Genomic DNA, 22,686 nt, shown 5'->3' with positions numbered 1-22,686 from the left:
AAACATCAGGAAAGTACAAGGTACAATTATGTTGTTTTCCCGGTATTTTTCTCCTATTTCTTTCAACTCTGGCTGGGTTTTTTTTTTTTTAATTAAGACAAACAAACAAATAAACAGAGCTGGTGGTCTGTTCCTCCCTCTGTGTGAGCCAACGTCATAGGTCAGTTTATAAATTCTTCATCTATCAAGGGCAGTCCTGAAATCATCCTGTACACTCTAGGGTCAAAGTCAACAAGAAACTGAAAAAGAAAGTGTTCTTCCCTTTTAAGTAAACAAACTCTCTCAGCCAATCACTGCTAGACACAGTGTATGGGGTTAACCCTTACTAGGAAGCCTCCCTTAGAGAATTTATTCTCAGAAAAGCAAAAGAGCAAAGGATGTCACGGAGTCCTTGAGGTAAGAAGGAGAGCTGTGTAAATAAAATCCCTGGCAGCAGCTTGTTCGTTTAATGTGTTGATTGTTCTAGAGAGGTGGACAGAACCCTGCAAGACATAATTTACTTTTTGGGGGTCTGTAAAATTCAATTAAACTCTTTTCAAAGCCCTCAGATTGTATTCTAACTTCCTTCCATTTTCTTTTACCTACAACAGTAGAATGGGGTAAACCTGGAGGAAACAGGATGATAGAGGGAGGAAAAAAATTAGGAAAATTTTGAGTCAAGTACTAAAATTGGGAGCAGCAAACATTCATGAAAATATTTGGGATTAAAGTCTTTAAATACTTAGAATGGGATTTTGAAAACAACTTATTATGGAAACGCCAAACATTTACAAAAATAGAGAAAATAGTTTAATGAGCAGCTAACTGCAGCTTCACCAATTTTCAACTCATCAATGTGTTTCATCTATGTCCCAACCCAATTCCCTGTGCCTCTGTGAATTATTTTTAAGCAACCCCAGATCGCTCCATCACTTCATTGGTAAATACAGTCAATTCTCATTTTTCTGGGTATCTATGTTCTATAAATTTATCAAACACTGAGTTAGCAAATACTGAACCACTGCTCATAGGGGAAAAACAGGGTTAGGTTCCTGCAAGCCTCTGGTCACCTTGTGGACAACTGGTCAATACATAGCCTTGTCTTTATGTGTGTCTGTTTAAAGACACATGATATAATATATAATGTTGATTTATTAACATTGAACTCACAGTCAGCAACACCATAACTCATAATGGAAAGAGGTTTACCTAATGCATGGTTTTTCTCTGTAATGTACATCATAGCCTTCTTATAGTTAGGAACAATACACAGCACTTCAGCACGATGCTTGGAGGCCATTTTAAACAGCAAAATAACCCAGAAGAAGCACAAAAATATGATCACTAAGTAGATCATGAAGTCACTTGTTTACAGTACAAGGACTGAAACAAGAAGGCTGAGAGCCACCTTGTTCAACCTCAGCTGGGAACATGTGCACTGGGCCACTCTAATTTTGTGCTGCTCTGCACGTGTCTGCAAATGACCATGAAAACATCACAAGTGTTGATTTAGGGGTTACAGATACATTTCAGTGAGTAGGTAAGTTCACAAATCCACAAATAATGAGGATCAATTATATTTTGACATGTATCTCATGTAAAGATTTCTTTTTATTAACATAACCACAATACCATTTTTTAACTTCATATTAGCAATAAAAATGGGTATTTTAAAACATGTGTCATTCATTAGTGACATTCAATGATGCCACTCATTCAATCATGACAATTAATATCACTCATTAATTCAAACATTTATTAAGTGCCTACTGCATGCTTCAATATTGGATGAGACAAAGATAGAGCAATAATTACCTAGTGTCACATCTCAAATATTATAGTAATTTCAAATACATCACATCAAGGGTTTTTTTAAAATTTTCTAATGTATTTTTTAGGGCAAGATTCCCTGCCATGATGAGGCTTCATCCACTATAGTAATATAATATTATTAGGAAAGCATACTTTAATTCTTCACATCCTTAGCAAATCAGCCACTATACTGTTCACTTTTATACTTCTGCCTTTTGTATTGCTATATAAAAACCACACTAATGAAACTTTTTAGTTGTTTAATGTCTGCTTAGTAAATGTCCATTTGTAATGTGACTGAGATCCTGACTTATAATGGCAATTATAGTTTTCAAAGGCGGCAAAATACAAGAGTTCCAGCAACATGATTTATCCAGGGTAATTACCTAAGATATGGCAGTAAAGTACTTTAAAATGTGAGGAAGTGGGGGCGATGAACTGAGAGTTTGGGGTTAGCAGATGCAAACTATTACATATAGACTGCATAAACAACAAGGTCCTACTGTATAGCACAGGGAATTACATTCAATATCCTGAGATAAACCACAATAGGAAAGAATACTAAAAAGAATGTATGTATGTGTATAACTGAGTCACTTTGCTGTACAGTGGAAATTAACATGTAAATCAACTATACTTCAATTAAAAGTAAATTAAAAAAAGAAAAAAGAAAATATGAGGAAAGAAAATTTTCTACTGACAATCTTGATGGCACTCCTCTTAAACCACCCTGGATGCAATTTTTAGGTTATCAGTATATGAATGGCTAGACCTACAGAAAATGGGAAACAGGTTAACTGGTACACACACCAAGACTGTTTCATTTTTTTTTTTTTTTTCTATTTTCAAATAAATTTCCTTTAAGCCTATTATTGCCAGAAACACTTTAACAGTATCATGGAACAATCATTCTTTTTTTTTTTTTTTCTTTCAGTATGCGGGCCTCTCACTGCTGTGGCCTCTCCCGTTGTGGAGCACAGGCTCCGGATGTGCAGGCTCAGCGGCCATGGCTCACGGGCCCAGCTGCTCCGCGGCACGTGGGATCTTCCTGGACCGGGGCACGAACCCGTGTCCCCTGCATCGGCAGGCGGACTCTCAACCACTGAGGCACCAGGGAAGCCCCAATCATCCTTTTTTGATGTTTCAAGTATTGGAAACCAAAAACATTCCTTTCTAAACAGTGAAAATTAAAGTCCTCAATCTAAACTCTCAATTTTAAATAACAATGACTATTATAATGAAAAATGCATAATTTCAAGTAATTGCATTTGGTCTATTATTCCTATTTCGTCATAGGAAAACTGCGCTGTGGGACTGCCATATTTGAGCATGCTAGTGTTTTTGTGTTCTAGACTCAGAAGTACTAGAGACTTGAAAATTGAGCAAGCCAGGAAATTCATGTTCAGATGTGAATAATTCAAAAATAAAACAATAGTTATGATATTGCTAATAAAAGTTTAAGGGCTTCCCTGGTGGTGCAGTGGTTGAGAGTCTGCCTGCCGATGCAGGGGACATGGGTTCGTGCCCCCGTTCGGGAAGATCCCACATGCCGCGGAGCAGCTGGGCCCGTGAGCCATGGCCGCTGAGCCCGTGCATCCGGAGCCTGTGCTACACAACGGGAGAGGCCACAACAGTGAGAGGCCCGCGTAGCGCAAAAAAAAGTTTAATAATATTTCCCCAGTATGAGCAGTGGATTTTTCCTTGTATTCTTAGCTGCAATACGTATTTCAGAAGAACCATTTCAATTGGCTTAAGATACAATAAAATCTTAAACCCCAGACTCACTCAAAGCTCTTAAATAGAAAGTTCTTGCTTTTAACCTTTATTCTAAAAAATTAAATGAGGTTAAGTCGTTTCCAGTCTGGCATGTAAGAAGCTTAGAAGTCACTGCTTCATCCTAACAATAAAGAAAAAGCTGAACAAACTGAAAAATCAACAATTCAGGGTCAGAAGTTGGGAATGAATGGGTGGAGCACAGAAGATTTTTATGCAGTGAAAATACTGTGTATGATATTGTAATGATGGGATGGATACATGTCATTATACATTTGTCCAGATCCATAAATGTACAACACCAAGAGTGAACCCTAATGTAAACTATGGTCTTTGGGGAATTATGATTTGTCAATGCAGGTCACCATTTATAACAAATATATCAGTTTGGTGGGGAATGTTGACAATGGGGGGAGTCTATATATATGTAGGGGCAGGGAGTATATGGGAAATCTCTATATCCTCCTCTCAATTTTGCTATGAACCTAAAACTTCTCTTTAAAAATTATCTTTAAAAAAATCAACAACTCAGGGAATTCCCTCGCAGTCCAGTGGTTAGGACTCTGTGCTTTCACTGCCAAGGGTGTGGGTTCAATCCCTGGTTGGGGAACTAAGATCCTGCAAGCCATGTGGTGTGGCCAAAAAAAAAAATCAACTCTTCTTAGATCCATAACGGAAGTGAATTCACAGGGTCAACCACTGTTTCCCCACCTCCAAATTGGAGAGACCAACAGGTGAATGAAGAGAATCAACAACTTACCAGAGCATAAACCTATAAACAAAACCTCCATGGGAACCCATGCAGGAGTATAATGGATGAATTGCTAGAGGCTAACTACGGACAAGTCAGAGAGAAAAACTCCTAGGGGATTCAGTCATTAGGGGCCCTCACACTCCTGTGTTTTACCTGCTGAAACTCTACCAAATTCTCACAGTGACTATCAGAGAAAAATCTCTTCATGCTTCCAGCAGGGGGAGGAATAAAGAACCATTTTGAAATATAGTAGAGCATCCTGTTCTTAACAAGACCTGCCATCAGGAGAAACAATATAACCAGAGCCTAACCTGCTGAAGTTTTGTCAGAACCTAACTGACTTGGAGGAAGGGAAATAGACAACTCCAACCACAAAAGGCAGAAGAAGAACAGGAGACAAAAATAAGAACAAAGAACAAGAGCAACAAATAGAAAACAGTAACAGTAGATATCAACCAACTATAACAATAAAACTTTTTGCCTTTTTTCTGTTTTTTTTCAATTTTATTAAGAAATAATTGACATATCACTGTATAAGTTTAAGGCATGCAGCATGATGATTTGATATACATATATTGTGAAATGATTACAACAATAGTTTCAGTTAACATTGATCTTCTCATATATATACAAGGGAAAAAAAGAAGAAAAAATTAAAAAAATTTTTCTCCTTGCGGTGAGAACTCTTAGGATTTACTCTCTCAACTTTTCTGTATAACATACAGCAGTGTTAGCTGTAGTCACTTTGATGTCAATGGTCTAAATTCAACAATTAAAAGATACAGATTGTCAGAGTGGATCAAAAATCCAGACCCAACCATATGTTGTCTACAAGAAATCAAGGGTTTTTTTCTTTTTGAGATAGTGATTTTATTTCCTTTGGATATATACCCAGAAGTGGGATTTCTGGGTCATATGGTAGTTCTATTTTTAATTTTTGGAGGAACCTCCATACTGTTTTTCCATAGTGACCACACCAATTTACATTCCCACCAACAGAGTTACAGGGCTCCCTTTTTCTCCACATCTCCACCAACATCTGTTATGTTTTGACTTTTTTTCTTTCAGTTTTATTGAGATATAATTGACATGCCACACTGCATAATCTTAAGGTATACAGCATAATGACTTATAAAAAACCCACTTTAAATATAAAGTCTACATAGATCGAAAGTAAAGGGATGAAGAAAAATATATCATTCTAATACCAATCAAAATAAATCAGGAGTAGCTATATTAATTTTGGACAAAGCAGACTTCAGAGTAAGGAAAGTTATCAGGGATAAAGAAGGGCATTGCATAATGTTAAAGGGGTCAATTCTCCAATAAAATATGACAGTCTTTCACATATATGCACCTAACAATGGAGCATCAAAATACATATGGCAAAAAAAATGGTAAAACTGGAAAGGGAAATAAACACATGAGCTATCGTAGTTGGAGACTTCAACACTCCCCCTATCAGAAATGGACAGATCCAGCAGGCAGAACATCAATAAGAACATAGTTGGACTTAATACCACACATCAGTCAACTAGATACAATGAACGTCGATAGACTATTTCATCCAATAACAGCAGAATACACATTCTTCTCTAGCTCACATGGAACATTCATCAAGATAGAACACATTCTGGGCCATGACACACACCGTAACAAATTTAAAACAATAGAAATCACACAGTGTATGCTCTCAGACCACAAAAGAATTATACTAGAAATCAGTAACAGAAAAATAACTGGAAGATCCTTAAATATGTGGAGATTAAACAACACACTTCTAAATAACACATGGGTCAAAAAAGAAATCAAGAAAAAAGTTTTAATATTTTGAACTAAATGAAAATGCAAACACAGATCATAAAAATTTGTGGGATACTGTGAAAGCAGTACTTTGAAGGAAGTTTATAGCATTGAATGTATACAGAGTTGGCCCTTGAACAACACTGGTCTGAACTGCACTTATATGCAGATTTTTAAATTAATTTTTATTGGAATATAGTTGCTTTGCAATGTTGTGTTAGCCTCCACTGCACAACAAAATGAATCAGCCATACATATACAGATATCCCCTCCCTTTTGGACTTCCTTCCCATTTAGGTTATCCCAGTGCATTAGGTAGAGTTCCCTGTACTATACAGTATGTTCCCATCTGTTGTCTATTTTATACATAGTATTAATATATGCAGATTTTTAAATACATACTATGGTACTAAATGATCCACAGTTGGTTGAATCCATAGATGCAGAACTGCATGTAAGGAAAAGAAGGCCAAGTATAAAATTATACCAGATTTTCAACTGCTTGGAGGTTGGCACCTTTAATCCCCCCATTGTTCAAGGGTCAACTGTGTTAGAAAAGATTATCTAAAAATCAATCACCTAAGATTCTGCCTTAGAAAACTAGAAAAAGAAGAGCAAATTAAATCCAAAGTAAGCAGATGAAAATAATAAAAATTACAGCAGAAATCACTGAAAAAAGGAAATAGAGGGAAAAAAAAAATCTTGTTCTTTAAAACAATCAGTAAAATCCCTAAGCACCTAGCAAGGCTAACTAAGAAAAAAAGAGAAGACACAAATTAATAATATCAGAAATAAAAGAGGGGACATTACTACAGATCCTGCAGATGTAGAAAGGTTAATAAAAGAATACTGTGTACAACTCTATGCCCACAAATTTGGTAACCTATATGAAGTGAACCATTCCTTGAAAGACACAATTTGAGAAAACTTACAAAGAGAAAATAGACAACCTGAATAAGCCTATACCTATTAAAGAAATTAATTCAATAATTAATAACCTTATAAAATAGAAAGCACCAGGCCCAGAGATGTTCACTGGCAAATTCTATCAAACATTTAAGGAAGAAATTATACGATTTCTATACAATCTCTCTCAGAAAATAGAAGAAGAGAAAATCAACTAACTCATTCTTTGAAGCCAGCGTTACCATAATACAAAAACCAGACAAAGACATTATAAGAAAAATACAGACCAACATTTCTCATGAACATAAATATAAAAGTCCTCAATAAAATATTAGAAAATCAAATTCAACAATGTATAAGAAGAATTATATATTATAACCAAGTGTGATTTATCCCACGTAGGTTGGTTCAACATTTAAAATCAAATAAGGTAAAAAGTATAAGTAAGAGTGAAGAGTACAAAGTAGAAGTAAGAAGTAAAAGGTGAAAGTAAAAGTGTAAAATAAGGTGAAAATTAAAAGGTGAAAGCAAAAGTTAAAGTGGAAAGAGTAAAAATAAAAAGTAAGAGTGAAAGGTTAGAAGTAAAAATAAAAAGTAAAAGGTGAAAGTAAAAAGCGAAAGTAGAAGCAAGGTGAAAAGAAAGAGTGAGACGTTAAAAATAAAAGTGAAAAGTAGGAGTAAAAGTAAAATGTGAAAGTGGACGTTTAAAGTGAAAAGTGAAAGTAAAAAGGTAAAGGAGAAAATACAAGTGAAAAGTGAAAAATAAAAGTTGAAAGCAAATGTTAAAAGTAAATGTGGACTCCCCTGGTGGTCTGGTGGTTAAGACTCCACCCTTCCACTGTAGTGGGTGCGGGTTCCATCCCTGGTCAGGGAAGTTCCACATGCCGGGAGGTGCAACCAAAAAAAAAAAAAAAAAAGTGAAAGCAAAAAGTAAGAGCTCCTTAGAAGTAAAAAGCTACCTAGAAGTAAAAAGTTAGAAGTAAAAAATGTGATCCATCACCTCAATAGGCTAAAGAAAAATCACACGATCATGTCAATAGATGCTGAAAAATAATTTTTTATATCCACATCCATAATGATAAAAATTCTCAGTAAGCTAAGAATAGAGGTGAACTTCCTCAATTTGATATATACATATACACAAAAAACCCTATGGCTAACATTACATTTAATGATGAGACATGAAGCTTTCCTACTAAGATCAGGAGTAAGGCAAGGATGGTCCCTCTCACCACTGCTTTTCAACATTGTAGTGGAAGTCCTAGCTAATGCAGTAAGAAAAGGATATAGCAGGCATACAGACTGGGAAGGGAGAAATAAAACTGTTTTTGTTCATAGGTGACATGATCATCTGTGTGGAAAATTCTAAGGAATCAACAATAACAAAAAATCCTTATAAGAAAACGCCTATAAACAATTATCATAAGGTTGCAGGATACAAAGTTAATATACAAAAGTCAATCACTTTCCTATACAGGTACACCTCGTTTCATTGCACTTTGCAGAGATCATATTTTTAAATTGAAAGTTTGTGGTATTAAAATACTTTATTGCTAAAGAAATGGCAATTTCTTTAGAATATTGCATAAACTTAGTTGATAAAGCAGCAACAGGGTTTGAGAGGATTGACTCCAATTTTGAAAGTTCTACTGTGTGTAAAAAGCTAACAAACAGCACTGCATGTTACAGAGAAACCATTCATGAAAAAGGAAGAGTCAATCGATGCAGCAAACTTTACTCTTGCTTTCTTTTAAGAAATTTTCACAGCCACCCCAACCTTTAGCAACCACCACTCTAGTCAATCAGCAGCCATCAACTCTGAGGCAAGATTCCCCACCAGCAAAAGGCTTACAACTCACTGAAGAGTTCAGCTGAGGGTTAGAATTTTTTTAGCAATAAAATATTTTTAGCTAAGGTATATGTACATTTTTTAAGATATGATGCCATTACACACTTAATAGAGTATAAGTATACAGTATACTACAGTATAGTATAAACATAACCTTTATATGCACTTGGAAACCAAACAACTCATGTGACTCACTTTATTGCGTATTTACTTTATTGCAGTGGTCTGCAATTGAACCTGTAATATCTCTGAGGTATGCCTGTGTACCAGTAATGAACAAGTGGAATGTGAAATTAAAAAACAACACCACTTGCATTAGCACCATTCCAAATAAAATACTTATGTAGAATCTAACAAAATATGTATAAGACCTATAAGAAGAAAATGACAAAACTGAAAAACTACAAAACTGTAAAACTCTACTCTTTTCTACCTGTCCTGTCTACCTGTCCAACTTTACCTTCACTCTTTTTGATCCTTTCCACCTTCATTCTCACCCACATACTATACACTCTGACCATATGCAGCTAATGCAACTGAAAGGTTGTACCATTTTTTATGTCTCTATGCCTTTGCACACACTATTCTAATAAGCTCTCACCAATAGTGACTGTTATTACCTGTTATAAAGGACTATAGAAATATTAATATGCCCACTTCATGAAGAATAAAAATACAGAAGCTTAATTAAGATAATACAAGAAGTAAAGTATGTCAAAGTGATCTGAAGCACTCACAAAGGCAGGACCCTCTTCATCCTGAAACTGCTCTTGTCAGGGTCATCGACAGACTCTATCCTAAGGTCCCTTTTCTGCCCTCCATTCGCTTGACCTCTCGGTAGCACTGATCACTGTCCAGCTTCAATGACACTACATTCTCCTGGTCTTCCCCTTCCTCACTAGTCTGCCTAACTAATCTGCTTGCTTCTCTCCTACTTGACCTCTAAACGTTAATGTAACCCAGGACTCCATTCTCAGCCCTCTTGTCCTCTGCTTTTCTCCACCTATGTTCACTTGTTGGACAATCTTATGTGTTCCCATGGTTTCAGATACCATCTGTCAATGACTCCCACATTTGGGTCACCAGCTCCTTCTCTTCTAGGCTCCAGATTCATTTATCCAACTGCCTATTTGACATTTTCTTTTGGAGATATTAAAGGCATTTCAAACTTTACATAATCAGAACAAAGCTTTCTGTCTACCCGCCCCCCTGCAAAAAATTTCTGTTCCTTCCATATCTTTTCATCTCAGTAAAATGGCCCCACAGTTGCTTATACCAAAAACCTAGGAATAGTCTTTAATGCCTTTGTTTGCCTCTCCTTCTATATCCAATTCATCAGGAAGTCTTATTGATACTACTTCCAAAATATATCCTGACTTCTCCTCCTTCAGCTCCCCTGGTACTATCTTATTTCCAAATTTTAGCATCTCTTGCCTAGATAGCCAAATAGCCTCCTAGCTGGACGCCATGTCTATACTCTTGTTCTTCCACAATTTGTTATTTATAGAGTAGTAGAAGTGATCTTTACAAAGTGTAAATTAAATGTCACTCTCTGGCTGAAGAATCCCTCAATCGCACCCCATTTCACTTAGAATAAAATGAAACCCTTTCCATGATCTACAACAATCTTGGTGATGTAACCCCTGCCAATTTCTCAAGCTCATCTGGCACTGCTCTCCCTCTTGCCCCCTACCCTCCAGCCACACTGGTCTTCTTTCTGTTCTATGAACTCCTCAAAATCATTCTCCACCTTTAGGCCTTTGCACTTTCTGTTCCCTCTACCTAGAATATTGTCCCCCAGATATCTGTGTGATTGGCTCCCTCTTGTCATTTAAATCTCAATTTGAATATCACCTATAAAAGCCAGTTCTTGAAAATCTTGCTGCTCTTATTTACAACAACAAGTCTCGTTTAAGTGATTGTGTGTATGGTGATTCTATAAAATAAAACAGGGAACACCTGAGGAGGACACAGTTTTGGAGAAAATGAGTTCAATTCAGAACCTGTTGAGTTTGAGATAGAATGCCACCAGGCATTTGAATGGATGGGAAAGAGATATGATTGAACATGTAGTTACCAGTGCAGAGGGGGCAGCAGAAGGCATGAGAATAGGTAGGTTTGCCTCAGGAAATTAGAAAAGTTATAAAAGGACTGGTGGTAGAACACTATGAAATGATACCCATTCATTGATGAATATAGGAAATGGTTCCAAAAGGGCCTAGGGGATAAGAAGGAATAAGAAAACCAGTGAAGAATGCGTACACAAGGCAAAGAATGAAGTGATAAACTCCTATAAGAAATTGAAAGTGTAAATAAAACAAAAAGCGTTCAATGTTTTTGGAAATGATTGATCATTGATGGCCTGGGCTAGAGCGTCAAGCTGAACTGCAATAGGTGAGAGAGAAAGAGTGTAGGTGATGATACTCGCCTGCTTCTTTTATCAAATGTCTCCTTCACCAGACTTTAAGCCCCATGAGGGTAGAGCCCAATCTTTCCAGTATAGTCATGTTTTCCAGAACTCACTACAGTGTGAGGCACCATAGGATACACCGCTACCCTCAAAAGCACTTACTCAGTGAATGAATGAAAGGGAGCAGCTGGTGGAGGAGCAGGGATAAGGAGAAGAAAGGAGAGAGAAAAGGAGAAAGGGAAAAGAGGGAAAGAGAAAGCCAAACAAGGAAAGACGCAGCAGTGGGGAGATGGAATCTAATTGTTTTCAAGATTAGAACATATTGAGCATATTTATATGTGGAGGCAAAAATAACCCAATAGGGAGAGTTTTTGGACACAGGAACGAGAAAGACAAATAGAAAGAGAAACCTCAGTGAGAGGGTAGGAGATGGGCTCAGAAACCAGAGGAAGGATGAATTTTATATTGATAATACAATGAAAATTAAGTTTCAGTAAGACCGGCAGAATGCCATTGATAAGTAAAGGGTGACTTTTAATTATTTCATTATACTAGTTTCCTACTGATTTAATCATGCAATTATGAGAAATAGCTATTATTTATATCCGATTTTAAATTCCTGATGAAATTCTTAATAACCCAGTTATCATTTATACTAGTTCCATCAGTTTTAATTTTTAGAAAAACTTCCTACTTTAGCCATAAAACATATAAGACCAAGAATGAAGAACAAATATGCTTAATTTTCACATAAAATAAATGGTTGAATCTCAAATTTAAAAAAAAAATTGCTCTGACTTGCCAGTTTCAGAACCAATAGAGACAGAAGAAACTGAGAAATAAGGTTCGTTGTTTGTTACAAAAAAGATTCCAGTCTGTCTCATCTATTTTAGTCCATGTCTTTTGAGGAATGTAAACTTCTCCCCACCTCCAGAAAAAAAAAAAAAAGGAAGAAAAGAAACTGAACAGTTACTAAACTCTACTTCAGCATTGTTCTAATATAGCCAAATTTCTTGTTTACCGAAATTGAACTGTCCTAACATTTGTCCTGTATGTTCCTACTTAAAGGACAAGGCTCTACTGATTTCTTTGTGCGTTCTAAAACCTTATTTTGGCCTCACCCCTAACCCAAGGAAACAAATCTGAGTTTTACCTAATTTGAATCTTAAAGACAGGCAAGAAATACAAATTTATTTTATGCTTTAAAAACTTGGTGCCTGGGGCTTCCCTGGTGGTACAGTGGTTAAGAATCCACCTGCCAATGCAGGGGACACGGGTTTGAGCACTGGTCTGGGAAGATCCCACATGCCGTGGAGCAACTAAGCCCGTGTGCCACAACTACTGAGCCTGCACTCTAGAGCCCGTGAGCCACAACTACTGAAGCCCGTGTGCCATAACTACTGAAGCCTGTGTGCATAGAGCCCATGCTCTGCAACAAGAGAAGCCACCACAATGAGAAGCCCACACACCGCAACAAAGAGTAGCCCCCACTTGTGGCAACTAGAGAAAGCCCGCACACAGCAACGAAGGCCCAATGCAGCCAAATATAAATAAATAAATTTTTTTTTTTTTTAAAGATAAAATAAAAACGTGGTGCCTAACTAGGACCTAACATCAGATTCTTCATCTCTGTTTCATAGGGTATTTATCAGGGCTGACCTCAGAGTTCCCCCTTTTGTAAGAAGATAGTGAGGCTCAGGAAGTCAGTGACTTGACCACATGCCACTAGTTATCAACAAAATTAGGACTATCTCAGGTGTTCTGACTCCTCGCACCCTTCATTTCCCACTACCTGTGGGTGCCCTTTTAAAGTACTTGCAAATACATGTGGCTAAAAAATTGTGTTTCCAAGGAATAGTGTATCCCATCTGGTTCTTCTAAAATAAATTTTGAATTCCATTTTTCCTTCATCTCAATCGCACCTACTTTCACTCATTCAGAAGGTGGCATCCTGTTTGTTGATAAGCAGAGCCCGTGTTCCCATTTTGCCTCTGGGCACCTCTTCAATCCCACCCCCAACCCCCCAAACACACACATAACTGAAGTGCAGGGGCTTTCACTCTCCAGGATCTCTTTTGAGCAATGGGAGCCACTGGATGCATTTTTCCACCTTTTGCTCCACACCCATAATAGCCCTGAACACAGTCTCTCCTAGACTCAAGCAAATTTCTTTTTCCTTAAGCTCCAGGAATAGTCTCTTGCATCTTTGAAACCATCGTTCTTTCTAATTCTTGTTTCTTTACAGAGTTGAAGTTAGGTTGCTGTGGTTCTCCTAGAGAGGAGAATGAAGAAGGGAAAAAAAGCAGGGAATGTAATGCTTATAAAAGCCTGACACGCGAGAGATGGGGCAGTGACCAGCTGTGACACAACAAAAAAACATCCTTTACTTACATTTCTCATCACACTGAAGGAAAAATAGAGACTCTGACAACACTTCTTTAAAATTTCCTTTAAATCCTTTTACATCCATTAGAACTTTCCCTGGTCTTCTCTCCTCAAACTTCTTTGGTAAAACTTCTCCACCCAGCCGGACTTCAAAAGTTCAAACCCTCCCCCTCTTCAATTTTGATAACACTCTCATCTCAACTTTTTTTCTTAAAGTCCCTTCCCTCCACTTCCTGCCCTTTTGGCACTAACTCTGTGCCCCTTCTCCAAATCTCCCCCATAAACAACAATAACAATTTCAGAAGTTTTCTAGGAGTGAAAGTACCTTAGGATACACAGAATGAGTCAGGATTCGTATTAGCGCAGTGGTTCTCAAAGTGTTGTCCCTGCGGCAGCATCAACGAGCACTGGAACTTGACAGAGACCGAAATGCTCAGGTCCCAACCGAAACCTACTTAGAAATGCCGGGCGTAGGGCCCAGCGAGCTCTTTTCACAAGCCCTCCAGGTGTTTCTGATGTGAGCTAAATTTTGAGGGTATAATAGTCATCATGGTCACCTGGTTCTCATTCAACAAACACAATGAGCATAGATCAGAACCCCCATGGAGCATTTAAGCCCAACCCCCTAGAGACCAGTCTCAATTGCACTATGATGGGGCCCAGAGTTTCTAGGTGATTTTACCGTTTGGCCAGGGTGCTGAAACACTGCAGTATCCTCAAATAAGAACTAACTAGGGAAACAATTTTTTACAGTTGTGGAGGGTTTCAGGAGTGGGGGAGAAAAGGGATGGTGCTGGTTTCCTGGTTTAAGTTCAAAATATTTAGCTATCTTTATAACCTTAATTCTAAAGTAATCAACATAAGTATGCAGCAAGACTGCATGTCCCATTTTTTAAATCTTGCTTCAATAAAATATATAAACGATCATTAGAATTTCTGAGCACATGTGATAGAACTGCTTAAAGTAAGTAAAACTATTCCGAGCATTGTGGACACCTAGATTGGCAACAGAGCACTTGTGGTTCATTGATGGCTGGCTAGGTGCCCTCCCCCTTAACAAATTTAGCAACCCTTCAGGTCGGTGCCCTGGCCAACTGGCCTTCTCACACCCTCCTCTCAGCCCCCAATCCTTTGGAACACAACTACAATTCTGCTAATGTCTTCAAACAAAGGCATCATTTTATTCAGCTTTTATTAATAGCAGCAAGTGTTAGAGACTTTGTAGACTGAACCCCGTGGGGAAAAAGTTAGAGACCAGGTGTGGATTTAAGCATTATGCCACCTCATCAGGCCATTTTTCCACTTTCTTTTCATAAGGACCAAAATAGACAATGTAAAAAATACCAATTGCAATATTCCAAATGGAAATGAGACACTGCTTTGGGAGTTCACTAGTGAAGTTTATGTTTAGATAAAATAACAAAGAACCACACAAATCTCTACCTTTTCTGGCTTAAGGCTTAATCTGCCTCCACTACTGCCCGCTGATTTGATTTGGGGTTTTTTTTTTTTTCTTTCAATTTAAGTAATCACCTGGCATGTAGCTAGAAATAGTATAAACGTTTTGTTTCAAGAAACTTAAAAGTTGACCCATGTATTCAATTTTTAGTATTTTTATCTTGGTTGCATGAATTACCCTGATTAGAAAATCAATGCAACACAATTAGCCAGAAATCCCGTGTGTTATCTGGTTACCCCATGAACAATGGCCAAGCTGCAGTTCAGGGAAAATTACCAAAAACATGTGGTATTTATAGGGAATTTGAGCACCAGCTTGTCTCTATGCCCAATGACAATAAAACACTTTAAATATCTATTCTGTGCTTGCAGTAGGTTAAATGAGCATGAAGGAAACACATAAGAGGAGCACTGTGTCTATCCTCCAAGAGAAAGCACATCTGTTCTTTTGCTCACGATAAACAGTGCTGGGAATGGATACTCACTGCAGAAAACTACCTGCTGAGAATTCCATAAAATCTTGAACCTTGTCTTTGAAGTTATTTGCAAAACTCAGGGAAAACAGAAGTTGGGAGAAACACCGTAGAGAGATGGAACTTGAACTCTCCCCCCTGCAAACTACTGATGTGCAGAGCATGAAAGTAGCTGGGCAAGACATGGGCAAATTTGCATGAGGTGATTCCAGCCCCCTTCTGAGCTTCCAAGTGATTGACAACTGTCAGAGAACCCAGAAGGACTTAACCAAAGAAAGGCCCACTGGCAGGAAATAAAAACACACTGTGGTAGTAGAGAGACCAGCCAGGGAGCATGGCCGCTGCAACTAGTGGATCACCAGAGGGAGAGAGAGCTTCTAGGCCATGGTGGTGGCAGATCCCAGTCCTCAACCTGCCCAGGCGAGGCGCCCTCTTGGCTCAGGTGGCCCCAAGGCAGGGATCGCCATTAGACCCGTAAAATTAAAGCAGCAAAGTCTGCTCCAGCCACGTTTCTGAGGCTCGGCCAAAGGGCCTGCAAACCCTAAGATGATGCTTTTTGGTTTCTTAGAATAGACCAAATGTACGCAGAAACCTCCAAGATCGAGTGATTCCTCCTCCCCTTTGAGTCATTATTACTAATAAAATTCTAATTCTAAGGAACTACAAAAGAGTAAAACTTGGAATTTAAAATATGACGGGCTTTTAAAGAACCTCTGCTGAAGGTAGATAACACCGTCAGCCCCAGAAGGCGAAACATGACTTCTTCCTTAACGCTTAGCTGTTTTCCAAGGAGTCTGCTGATTCGACAGCTATATTGAGCCAAAGTTAAAACTGGACTTTCTTTGCTTAAAATTACATGATTTTTGAATACAGCAAAGATGATTATCTAAATCTTGGTAGAATTTAAGGGCCAAAAGCAGGATACAGAGGAGGCAATGCTGAAGTGAATCTTGGAAGACGTGCGTAAACTAGTCACATTATCAAAGGGCAGGATTGCTGGACCCAGAGAGGCAGCAAAAGGTAAAACCCTGAAACTTCAGCAGAGAAAAGTAAAAATATTTTGTGGCCACAAAAAGACCTTTAAGATGCTGATTATATATTGTATCATAAAAATAAAACCTACAGATTGTAGTTCATAATGTGAAAAATACAAATATAGACAATTAAAAACTCACAAAAATAGGCAACACTTACAAACTTCACCAGTAGTCAGATAGCACGTTCAGTGTTTTCCAGGCATCATCTCACTTGAACGTTTAGTAGTCCTGTAGGGTAGGTAATGGTATTACTCTCCCTTTAGAGATGAAAAAGCTGAAATCTGACAGAGCTCACCCTCCTGACCATGACATGATTATATGGCCTCATCGTTATAAACTCCTCCAAGGATAACCAGTGTACTAAGATCCCCAAAGATGTTTATCACCAAAGCACATGTAGTATGAGAATTAATTTCTCGGCACAAGTTGTAAAAGTGAATGCTTGGGCTCTCAGATCCCTCTATTTTTCACCACTTTTTTCTGGTACTTTACAATCTTTGATGATTTTTTTTTTTTTTTTTTGTGGTACGCGGGCCTCTCACTGTTGTGGCCCCTCCCGTTGCGGAGCACAGGCTCCGGACGCGCAGGCTCAGCGGCCATGGCTCATGGGCCCAGCCGCTCCGCGGCATGTAGGATCTTCCCGGACCGGGGCACGAACCCGTGTCCCCTGCATCGGCAGGCGGACTCTTAACCACTGTGCCACCAGGGAAGCCCAATTTTTGATGATTTAATGCATTATTTTTTCCTCTGCATCTTTCTCAAATCATTTTCAGACTGCCAACTATACTTTTTGAATCAGTACATTTGGCTTAACACAAATGGGAACCAGAAAAAAAGATGTTTTGATGTTCTAGCATTTTTTTAACCACATTTTTTTTAAAGCAACTGTAATCATTATACGGTAACTTTGAGTCCTGCTTTATTCATTTAAATTATAACATAAGAATTTCTTGCATTATTAAACACTCTTACAAAAACATTTGAATAGTTGATATTATTCTCACAATTAACTAAATCATAGGCCTTTTAACCAATTCTCTGTCACGTGACAGACATAAAGCTAAATTTGAAGTATAAAATTTACCTTAGCTCTAGAGATCTAGAAACTAATCAGAGGGTACTGCTGTCAGAGTTGGTACCTGAAAGACTATTGCAATCAGTAAATTATATAGCCTGTCACACTTGATCAATTTTTACCATATTAACAGTGATTACATGTTTCTCCTGTTTCACTGGGAAATCAAATCATTGACTACAGCTGGCAATATTTTATTTTACATGGAACACGGCAGCTGGAGGAACGCCAGGCTAGCCTTGAAGAGGGCTTTAATTGACGCAAACATTTAGGGGCAATGTCTTGTGCTGGCTGAATTTCTTTCTTTGCTAACCTTCTACTTGGTGTCTGAATATTTTCAGAAGTACACACAAGAGTTACATACCCTTCACCGAGGCCCAAGGAGAACCCAGGAGCCCAACAAGCTTTACCCCAAGAATACAAAACAACCCTCTGACCATCCAGGATACGTCATAGGTACTTCTTAACAGCGGTGTTTGGAAACCCATTTGATCCCCTCAGGTTTTACAGCTGTTTCAAATCAATAAGTAAGGACAATAACTTCAGAGAACATACTTTGAATACCAGTAATTCTTGCTGCAGGATTTTTATAAGCAAGAATGAAATAAAAATGAGAAGAGAAAAAGAGAAATAAAAACTTTTCCTACCACTTTGGTTTATAAACTCTTCCTGACATGCACCATGTTTTACCTGAATCAATTGATTAAACAAAGAAAGGTTTATGTGTGAGTGAGATGCAGATTTATCAATATCATGTTTATTCATTCAGGAATATTAACATGTAGTTGCAATTGTTTTGTTATTAGAAAGAAATATCAAATCCATTCTACCCACATAATCCACAAAATTTGAATCAACATGTTGTATAATTTATAATTTTTCCTAAAGTTGATTAATTTTCATTGGGCACTGTAAGAAAACGAAAAAAAAAAGATCATAGGAAACATTCTCTAGGACATATCCTTGATTTACTAAAAATAGAGACAGACACAAAGAACCCAATCTTACTACAGCTGCTTTTTACTGCACACAACAAAGAATGCTGCCGTCTACAGTAAAGGCACACTTGAAAAAACAAAAATAGCCTTTAAAATATTAAGTTATTACGGGCTTCCCTGGTGGTGCAGTGGTTGAGTCCGCCTGCCGATTCAGGGGACTCGGGTTCGTGCCCCGGTGCGGGAGGATCCCACATGCCGCGGAGCGGCTGGGCCCGTGAGCAATGGCCGCTGAGCCTGCACGTCCGTAGCCTGTGCTCCGCAACGGGAGAAGCCACAACAGTGAGAGGCCCGCATACAGCAAAAAAAAAAAAAAGTTATTACAATATGTCAGACTTGAATCTTTAAAACACAATTGAGGATCAACTGGAATCAGCTGATGAAAATATTTTTATTCTAATAAATAGCCATATACATACACATTTACACATACATATACACTTCTCACAAGTCTAGCCTTCTATGTTAATTTTAAAACTTTGATGTCAGCATTTTAATGCTTGTATATATTTTCACTATGTGCATGTCAACATAAGAATGATTGTAGGGGAAACACTGTCGCTCTCTGGAAAGAAGCTGAGGGTGGTCAGGAAGGCCTCTTTGAAGAGGAGTCACTGGAACAAAGATCTCAATGAAGTGAGGAGGCCAACTATGAGGAAATCTATGGAAGAATATTCCAGACAGGCAAAGCCTTTGCAACTGACATCTTCATCCCCATTTTACAGAGGAGAAAATTAAGACTCAGAGAAGTTGAGTAACTCATTAATAAATGGCAAAGTTGGAACTCAAAGCCATATCTTGGAAGACTAAATTTTATGCTCTTTTTGTATGACCACAAAAGATTCATATTTTAAAATTTTCACCTGATGGAAGAATGACCCAATACGTATATGTGGACTTCGAATTTAAACACGTACCTTATCGAGAGGAGCTTCAAGATGGCGGAAGAGTAAGACGCGGTGATCACCTTCCTCTCCACAAATACATCAGAAATACATCTACATGTGGAACAGCTCCTATAGAACACCCACTGAACACTGGCAGAAGACCTCAGACCTCCCAAAAGGCAAGAAACTCCAAACGTACCTGGGTAGGGCAAAAGGAAAAAAGAATAAACAGAGACAAAAGAATAGGGACGGGACCTGCAACAGTGGGAGAGAGCTGTGAAGGAGGAAATGTTTCCACACACTAGGAAGCCCCTTCGCGGGCAGAGACTGCGGGTGGCAGAGGGGGGAAGCTTCGGAGCCGCGGAGGAGAGCGCAGCAACAGGGGTGCTGAGGTCAAAGCGGAGAGATTCCCGCACAGATGATCGGTGCCGACCAGCACTCACCAGCGCGAGAGGCTTGTCTGCTCACCCGCCGGGGCGGGCGGGGGCTGGGAGCTGAGGCTCGGGCTTCGGTCAGATCCCAGGGAGAGGACTGGGGTTGGCGGCGTGAACACAGCCTGAAGGGGGCTAGTGTGCCGCGGCTAGCCAGGAGGGAGTAGTCCGGGGAAAAGTCTGGAGCTGCAGAAGGGGCAAGAGACTTTTTCTTACCTCTATGTTTCCTGGTGCGCGAGGAGATTAACAGCACCACTTAAAGGAGCTCCAGAGACAGGCGCGAGCCACGGCTATCAGCGCAGACCCCAGAGACGGGCATGGGACACTAAGGCTGCTGCTGCCGCCACCAAGAAGCCTGTGTGTGAGCACAGGTCACTCTCTACACCTCCCCTCCCAGGAGCCTGTGCAGCCCGCCACTGCCAGGGTCCCGTGATCCAGGGACAACTTCCCCGGGAGAACGCACGGCGCGCCTCAGGCTGGTGCAACGTCATGCCGGCCTCTGCCGCCGCAGGCTCGCCTCGCATTCCGTACCCCTCCCTCCCCCTGGCCTGAGTGAGCCAGAGCCCCCGAATCAGCTGCTCCTTTAACCCAGTCCTGTCTGAGTGAAGAACAGACGCCCTCAGGTGACCTACACGCAGAGGCGGGGCCAAATCCAAAGCTGAGCCCCGGAAGCTGTGTGAACAAAGAAGAGAAAGGGAAATTTCTCCCAGCAGCCTCAGGAGCAGCAAATTAAATCTCCACAATCAATTTGATGTACCCTGCATCTGTGGAATACCTGAATAGACAATGAATCATCCCAAATGGAGGAGGTGGACTTTGGGAACAAAGATATATATATTTTTTCCGTTTTTCTCTTTTTGTGAGTATGTATGTGTATGCTTCTGTGTGTGATTTTGTCTGTATGGCTTTGCTTTTACCATTTATCCTAGGTTTCTGTCCTTTTTTTTTTACTTAAAAATGTTTTTTCTTAATAATTATTATTATTATTATTATTATTTTTTTTTTTTTTGCGGTACGTGGGCCTCTCAATGCTGTGGTCTCTCCCGTTGCGGAGTACAGGCTCCGGATGCGCAGGCTTAGCGGCCATGGCTCACGGGCCCAGCCGCTCCGCGGCATGTGGGATCCTCCTGGACCAGGGCACGAACCCGAGTCCCCTGCATCAGCAGGTGGACTCTCAACCACTGCGCCACCAGGGAAGCCCCCTTAATAATTATTTTTTACTTTTTATTTTAATAACTTTTTAAAATTTAATTTAATTTAATTTTATCTCCTTCCTTCCTTCCTTCCTTCCTTCCTTTCCTTCCTTCTTTCTTTCTTTCTTTCTATTTTTTCTCCCTTTTATTCTGAACCGTGTGGATGAAAGGCTCTTGGTGCTCCAGCGAGGCATCAGGGTTGTGCCTCTGAGGTGGGAGACCCAACTTCAGGACACTGGTCCACAAGAGACCTCCCAGCTCCACGTAATATCAAACGGCTAAAATCTCCCAGAGATATCCATCTCAACGCCAAGACCCAGCTTCACTCAACGACCAGCAAGCTACAGTGCTGGAAACCCTATGCCAAACAACTAGCAAGACAGGAACACAGCCCCACCCATTAGCACAGAGGCTGCCTAAAATCATAATAAGGCCACAGACACCCCACAACACACCACCAGACATGTTACCTGCCCACCAGAAAGACAAGATCCAGCTTCATCCACCAGAACACAGGCACTAGTCCCCTCCACCAGGAAGCCTACACAACCCACTGAACCAACTTTAGTCACTATGGACAGACACCAAAAATAACAGGAACTACGAACCTGCAGCCTGCGAAAAGGAGACCCCAAACGCAGTAAGTTAAGCAAAATGAGAAGACAGAGAAACACACAGCAGATGAAGGAGCAAGGCAAAAACCCACCAGACCTAACAAATGATGAGGAAATATGCAGTGTACCTGAAAAAGAATTCAGAATAATGGTAGTAAAGATGATCCAAAATCTTGGAAATAGAATGGAGAAAATACAAGAAACGTTTAACAAGGACCTAGAAGAAATAAAGAGCAAACAAACAGAGATGAACAACACAATAAATGAAATTAAAAATACTCTAGATGGGATCAATAGCAGACTGACTGAGGCAGAAAAACAGATAAGTGACCTGGAAGATAAAATAGTGGAAATAACTACTGCAGAGCAGAACAAAGAAAAAAGAATGAAAAGAACTGAGGACTGTCTCAGAGACCTCTGGGACAACATTAAATGCACCAACATTCGAATTATAGGGGTCCCAGAAAAGAGAAAAAGAAAGGGACTGAGAAAATATTTGAAGAGATTATAGTTGAAAACTTCCCTAATATGGGAAAGGAAATAGTTAATCAAGTCCAGGAAGCACAGAGAGTCCCATACAGGATAAATCTAAGGAGAAACACACCAAGACACATATTAATCAAACTATCAAAAATTAAATACAAGGAAAAATATTAAAAGCAGCAAGGGAAAAACAACAAATAAAACACAGGGGAATCCCCATAAAGTTAACAGCTGATCTTTCAGCAGAAACTCTGCAAGCCAGAAGGGGGTAGCAGGACATATTTAAAGTGATGAAGGAGAAAAACCTACAACCAAGATTACTCTACCCAGCAAGGATCTCATTCAGATTTGATGGAGAAATTAAAACCT

Source organism: Delphinus delphis, chromosome 7 (assembly GCF_949987515.2).
Source record: "Delphinus delphis chromosome 7, mDelDel1.2, whole genome shotgun sequence".
Lineage (NCBI taxonomy): Eukaryota > Metazoa > Chordata > Mammalia > Artiodactyla > Delphinidae > Delphinus > Delphinus delphis.
The sequence above is the reverse complement of the archived record's forward strand: the minus strand, read 5'-3'. Positions refer to the sequence as shown.